Genomic DNA, 7,911 nt, shown 5'->3' with positions numbered 1-7,911 from the left:
GTTATGTGTGAAAAACGAAACTAAACTATTCGATAGTAAATGCTTAAAGCTATCTATAGACAGTTCAATAGCTTTCAATTCTTTCGAAGTGGAACTTTTTATAGTTTCATGCTGCAACCACTGCTTATGCATGATATAATCAGAATTAGCTGCAGAACATGCAGCTGAACCGTCACTGGCGTCAGTGAACACATTAAAATCTGAAATTGCTTGCAAGATTGCCACAGGCTTTAAACTTACAATATTTTGTCTCCAAAATAAAATCTCTCGTATGGAACCTGAATAAAAATTCAAATCTACAAATTGATCCCTCTCATCTCTACTGTTAATCACTGAAAAAGTGCACCTAGTCATTATCTGAGTGACATCTCCAATTACTGGGGTAAAACAAATTATTTTGCCACAAAATTTCGCAAGCAGCCTTATTTTCTAAAATGGGTATTCTAAAATGACTCCTGCTTAATCTACAAGATTTGCCACTTTCTCTGGAAGCAATTGAAATAGACAATTCTTCAAATCCCATATCAATTCAAGCAAGTCTAAATTCTGAACAGGCCTCCAAATACACCTGTCTTTATTGGAGACAAATCCCGACAAATCAAGTCATGTTTCACCCGTATAGCTTGTTGGGTACATACCTGTTCTTCTTGCATGTGCTAACGCCAAGCCATCATCCAAAATCAACAGTTAGCTTAATCCCATCCTTACTCCAATGTTTTACCAAAGGACGAACTACGTTTGCTATATACTCTACTGATGAAAGCCCAAAATGGTAAAACAGTAAAAGCGTAATATTTTACAGAATTACCAAACTTCCATGAAAATACCACATATTTTTGCTGATTAGAAAAAATATTTATGTGATGATAACCAGATGTAATATAAAAAAACAAAAAAAAAACAATTCGAAGTTAAAAACTGACTAGCTATTTTCAAGGCCTCGAATTTGACCTCACAATAAGGTTCCTGTTTGTTTACATGTCGTAAATCTATAATCAAACGACCTTTACCTGTCTGACTTACAGATACTGTTAAAGGATTTAAAACAAAAGGTGCCTTTGACTCCTCTCTGATCAAATTAGTATCTAACAAATCCTGTATAGCCTTCCCTACAAAATCTAAATTATCAATTGCAGATTTATTTATTTTTTTCAATAATAGATTTTCAGGTTCATTGATAAAAGGAATTTTTATAAATAAATATTACGCAAGAGTTCCCATGTTAAAAACAGACAAATGTCAATCAGGCAATTTGCACAGATTATAGACAAATTATTTCCTGCCGAACCAGGAGTTTAACATGCACTTATATGTATAAAATCTTTAGAAATAGAAAAAGACAAGTTTTTAAAACAAAGCAATGGAGATTTTGACACTAAAACTATCATTTCAAATGAATCAGTAGATGTGTTAAATTGGTGGATTTCTCATGTTGAGTCTAGTTTTAAGCCATTAATACAAACAGATCCTGAGATAATTTAAAAAAAAAGACAGTTAAAAAACTGGTTGGGGTGATGTTGTTGACACAACTTCAAACCAAGGGTTTTTGGTCTTATGAAGAGCAGAAATTACACATAAATTATTTAGAACTGAAAGCAGCGTTTTGAACATTAAAATTTTAGAATTTTATAATTAGACTTAATATCTAGAATAAAACCTGAGTTATTGATGCTTTTCCAAAAAGGAATAGAATGCGTCAGTCTATTATGCACAGTAATAAAAAATGAACCAGATTAATATCCAAAATAAGTTTGAAAATTGCATGTCTAAGCTTTGCACCTGTAAAATGTTCGAACTATTTTTAAGCAGAAGATCTTCTGGGAGCTGTGGAGTTACTGTTACCTCCGTTCTTGTATTTTTGGCCCAATCCCCATACAACCCACACTTGTAGCAGATGTCTCTGGCTTTTGATCTGACGAATCTTGAATTAGGGCCCGATGCCCCGCCAACACGAAAGGGCGGCTGTGAAACAGTTGCAACACCATCAGCTCCACGATCAACTGAAGACGGACCATCTGAAGCTTCAGCGGGTCTTTTCTTTACACTCCTGTTACTATCCTTTGTTACCTTTATCTTCTTCACGGCTCTGGTCTCTGCAGCTCGTATCTTCCTCTCGTCTTCTGAATTGCTAGCTACCTCGTCTGAAAGATATTCGTCAACGGTTTTCTATCCTGCTTTTGACTTGTCCGCAATAGGGATCAATTTGTTTTTCTTCTTTAGCACCTTTATCGACTCCTCAAATAAAGAAACGGCCTTGAAATATCTCTTATGATGCAAGTTGTCTATTACGCCACTAACATTGTCTGAAATGTCTGAATTTAGATCAAACTGCACCTGATTTCCTTTGTATTGTAAATTATTCTCGGTCTCTCTCTCTATATATATATATATAAATTGAATCCCGGCGAGGGAAGAACCAAAAATTTGCGAAAGCAAATTTACAGATCTAACATTGTTGGTTGATGTTTATACGAGTTGTATATATATGAATATATCAATTTAGACTCGTTTATGTATATATATATATATATATATATAAACGAGTCTAAATTGAAAACTACGTTCAAACCTATGATTGCGTTGGATAAAAACCGCAATTTTTATACGTGTGCATGTCAAACAAATTTCGTTGTAGAAGGGTCTAAATACAGCACTAACAACATTGTCCAAAAGACCAAAAAAGTGAAAAAGTATTTTCAAACAAAACGCATATGACTAACAGGTCGAACAACTGATGTTCTTTAACCCTGCTGACTGCCATTGGCGATTGTCATATATATATATATGTATAGTCTGAAAATTACACCAAACAGTGTTAGAGTGATTTTTTGTTGACAAATTTTTGTCCGTCCCGTCAGCGGGATTCGAACTCACACCTATGATACACTACAGCATCAATCGCTTAGTCTCATGTTCAGCGCTCTAGACCACTTGACCACATCCGCTATATTAAAATATTACTTCAATAGTCGCAGTGTAACCTTGTCACGGAAGTCGAATCTAGAGATTGACATACTACACGTGTTATTAAGCGTATGTAGATGTTATATTATTCTCAGTCTTGATTAAAACGGACGGGGAAAGGTAACATACGGCCACCGAAAGCTTTGTGAAGCCAAGGTGGTCGTGTGGTCTAGCGCGGCGCCGGATACAGTGCAGGCGATTTGGTGTCACGATATCTCAGTAGCATGGGTTCGAATCCCGGCGAGGGAAGAACAAAAAAATTGCGAAAGCAAATGTACAGATCTAACATTGATGGGTTGATGTTTAGACGAGTTGTATTATATACATATATTAGTGCGATTATGTGCTCACTATCCAGTCCTCGATAACTTAAAACCCGACGTGCAATTTTTCTTTTATACTACCACCAAACCGGTCAACGTTAATAGTTATACAACTTATACAAATTTCCCATTATAAAATTAATGCGCAATCTTTCAAATTCGTTACGCATACCTTACATACATTCCTCAAACATTATTTAGGCAAGAAACTTTTACTAGTGTATTATGTGTGGTGAAAGTTATTATACTAAACATATTGTACATATTGTCAGAGTTGGACTTTCGTGTATTTGACACAACCATCTCAAGTTGTCCTTTCATATAGAAAACATTCTGTTGTTGACTCTTTCTTGCAATTTCGATAATTCATTCTTGAAATAGTACATTGTCGATTGCAAAAGAAAAGAAATGGGGGTCTATATATTCAATTTATAGCTTGAAATAGAAACATTTTTTTTTTTATTTTCTTTTTCTTAGTTTTTAGTCTACATATTCATTTTGTAGCTTAAAATAAAATAAAAAAATTCTTTCCAATTCCATTTCTTTAGTATCAAGTCTATACATTAATGTTGTAGCTTAAAAATGTTATGCGACTGCAGTAGATTTTATGTGCCTAAATATACAATGTGTTTGTTTACCTTTGCATATCCTTTCAAATTCCAGTAACCAATTTGATGATGTTAGTGATTTATTTTTTAGTCTAATTTTGTTGCTATTCATTAGCATTGTCGTGAAATGAACGCCCTTAATTATGACGCATTATTGCATTTGCTTCTGTACCGTATACTGTTAAGCTTTAAAATTTAAAACATATCTTAAAAAAGGTTTTGTAAGCTTCTTATTCAAGTTAAAACTAATTGTGTTGACTTTAAGGATAAAATCGTATAGACAATATAAGTAACATGGTACTTAATATATATTTCAGTATCTGAAAAAGAGTTCACGAATTTGCTGATGATGAACCCGGCTAATGATGATCAACTTGAATTAGAAGAAAAAGCTTCGACTGGTACAAATACATTGACACGTGTTGATACTGGTTCGGGTAAGAACTCGGTGGCTCTGCAATGTTATAGAACAGGAGAATTGAACCAGAATTATAATACATTTTTGTCAAGCCTGCAACATCCTGTCACGTATGCTAGATATAAAAGCCCTACATTTAGGTTTTATATACATTTATAATGTCGTCATGGAACATTCAAAATCACAAGTCAACGATAAACTGAAAACGCCAACGCAAAAAGTCGAACACGACCAAGAGACAAACAACAGAATACAAAACACGACACAGAAAATAAAAATGGGCAATGCAAACCCCACTAAAAACCGGGGGTAATCTCAGGTGCTCAAGAAAGAGTAATATACAAAACCTTCACACCATTTAATAACTTTGATTGTTCAGAGATTCAAACATTCATAATGGATACCAAAATATTTGTATGATCTAGTTTTCGAGTTTTTTTCATCAAATCCAGTGTTCATTTAAACAAACAAAGACTATATTTGATTAGTGGTAATTTGGCATCAATAATGCATTCATATATTTACGTTATCAAGGAGAACATTAACATAGTTTTGACCTTTAAAAGTCACCTATGACCTAAAGAATAGAAAACGGAAATGTCGCAATAACGTTTTATTATGATTAATAGATAAGTCAAATAAGCAAAAGTTTCGTATCACTTATCCATATCAATTACTGTACAAAGTGATACGAGAAGTATCTTCTCATGCAAAAAAAAGATAATAGGACACAACCATAATAAATAATATGAAGATTTAAAATATACACCAATAACACATCATACTAAAATTATACAAAAAAAGCAGACATTTCGTCAGGCATTGCTAGAAATATCTACCATTTGGTTACCAATGTAATGTAGGGTTGTTTTGAAGTTTATACTTAAATGGCAATTCACATTAGCAAAAGAACAAATCTTTTACTAGAAGGACACAGTCAAATTTCAATATAAATGCAAATCAAAATGTATATACCTTTTCAAAATTTTTTTTTTGATATATCATTTATTTTCTTTTCAGTTAATAGTAGAACTTCTGGAGAAGAAACAGTTCTTAAATGGGTACGTTTGGAACAGACAAAATTTATTATATATTGTTAGAGTATATAATGATCATGTTATTATCTTTAGTCACCGTATCAGTATTTTTAGTACTTTAGTTGATATTGGATACACAACAAAAGCAAGCAAGCAAGCATACACACACACACACACAAAAAAAAGCACAACAAAACCAAGACTTAAGACACAAAGTACTGATTTGTCGAGCACAGTAACTGTTACTGTGAGCTATTTCAAAGCCAAAAGTCACGTACCCAAGATTAAATATCAATCAATACAGATCCGATTGATCCGTTAAAATACATGAACCAACTGAACAGAGAAAAACAAGATCATGTGCAATGCCGAAATATACATATTGACAGACTGCATGCTTATCCAATGTCCTTAGCTGTATAGCAATAATATTAAAAGTTATTGATAACAATGTTGAAACTAGTGAAAACAGAATTAAAAGATCTTATTTCATCCCAAATTACTAGTATATATTAGTGAATGCAGATATGGTAAATTCGACTAACTTTTCATTTATCATTGACTTTGGTTTAAACTTTAAACTGAGTAAAAAGTCATCTGAGATTTAAAATTCATTATGTTAAAATAGATCAGTAAGATTCACCTTACAGGGTCACTGACTGGCTTTTTTTATACTTGTCTTTTTAATTAGGTCTTTCCACTTTTCTGTGGAAAGACCTATTGTTTTTCTTCTGATTATTTTTTTTTTTTTTTTCTTCCGCCTAATTTTGTTCTTGCGATAAACATTTGTTTCGCAATATGTCGCTTAGATATTTTGTATATGATATCGAACAGTTTATGCGCTTTTGAAATTTACCCTGCGTAAACAAATACTTTTCTTTGTAGGAGTTATCTCCCCAAACACTGTTTTCCTTGTTAGCGCATCTCCTTCGCAACCGTAAAAGATTATGACAAATTTATTTTACAAAATTGCTCGTTATATCCTTTGCATGATTTGTCCTATTTTGACCGAAGCGATATGACCGCTCCATATGAGAGTTATTTCCCCTTATGCATCTGATATAAGTGATATGAATTTCTATCTTATAAACCATAAGTGATAGAGACCTAGGATCTTTTGATTTGAGGTCCTTGGTCCCAAAAAATGAAAATTAGGTCAAGGTCAAAGGTCAAGGTCATATTTTAATATTTGAATTTGGCTTATTTTCACTTATATCCAAAGACTGTATAAGATATCAACAAATTATTTTTACTAAATTGTTAGTTGCGACATGTCGTAAGATGTAAATTTTGATTGCAAGCGTACGTTGAATGTGAAAGGGAGTTTTCTCCCCTCTTGTATTAAAAAATACGCGTTTGGTGATATAACTCATTAACTAAATATAATTAAGACCTATGGTCTTTTGATTTGAGGTCCTTGGTATTTGACCTTGAAATTGATCTCAAGGTCATAGCTTAATTTGACGTTCTATATTTTGACCTTTGCTTTTATTCTATATGTATACATGATAAAGATATACTTTTAGAAAAAGGTATCAAGCCATTTAACCTTGAAAAAAACAACCGGAAGTGACCTTTTGTAAACCGGAAGTAGCTATTTTTTGTACTTTATTAATATAAAAGTATATAGAACCAGATATTTTTGGAATCAGTTTCAAGTAAATATCTAAATATAATCGGAAGTAACATTTTTCAAACCGGAAGTAACAAATTATCTCCCTTATTTAAAAAAAAAATGTATGGAAACAATATATTTTTGGAATCAGCTTACTAGGAGCTATCATTTGACAATTGAAATGACATTTTAAACTTAGTTTCACAACTTTTCATATCAAAAAGGATGGAAAGACCTTCAATTGTTCTCTGAATTTTTTTTTTTTTTTCTTCCGCCTAATTTTGTTCTTGCGATAAACATTTGTTTTGCAATATGTCGCTTAGATATTTGGTATATGATATCGAACAATTGATGCGCTTTTGAAATTTACCCTGCGTAACCGAAAACTTTTCTTTGTAGGAGTAATCTCCCCAAACACTGTTTTCCTTGTGAGCGCAACTCCTTCGCAAACGTAAAATATTATGACAAATTTATTTTACAAAATTGCTCGTTATATCCTTTGCATGATTTGTCCTATTTTGACCGAAGTGATATGAATGCTCCTTACGAGAGTTATTTCCCCTTATTCATTTGATATAAGTGAATTGCATTTCTAACTGGTAAACCATAATTGATAGAGACCTAGGATCTTTTGATTTGAGGTCCTTGGTCCAAAAAAATGAAAATTAGGTCAAGGTCAAAGGTCAAGGTCATATTCTAATTTTTGAATATGGCTCATTTCCACTCATTTCCAAAAATCGTTTAAGATATCGACAAATTATTTTTTCTAAATCGTTTGTTGTGACATGTCGTAACACGTAAATTTTGATTGCAAGGGTACGTTGAATGTGAAAGGGAGTTTTCTCCCCTTTGGTATTTAAAAATACGCGTATGGTGATATAACTCATTAACTAAACATAATTAAGACCTATGGTCTTTTGATTTGAGGTTCTTGGTTAATGACCTT

This window comes from Mytilus galloprovincialis, chromosome 4, assembly GCF_965363235.1.
Source record: "Mytilus galloprovincialis chromosome 4, xbMytGall1.hap1.1, whole genome shotgun sequence".
Lineage (NCBI taxonomy): Eukaryota > Metazoa > Mollusca > Bivalvia > Mytilida > Mytilidae > Mytilus > Mytilus galloprovincialis.
Note: the sequence above shows the minus strand (reverse complement) of the source record.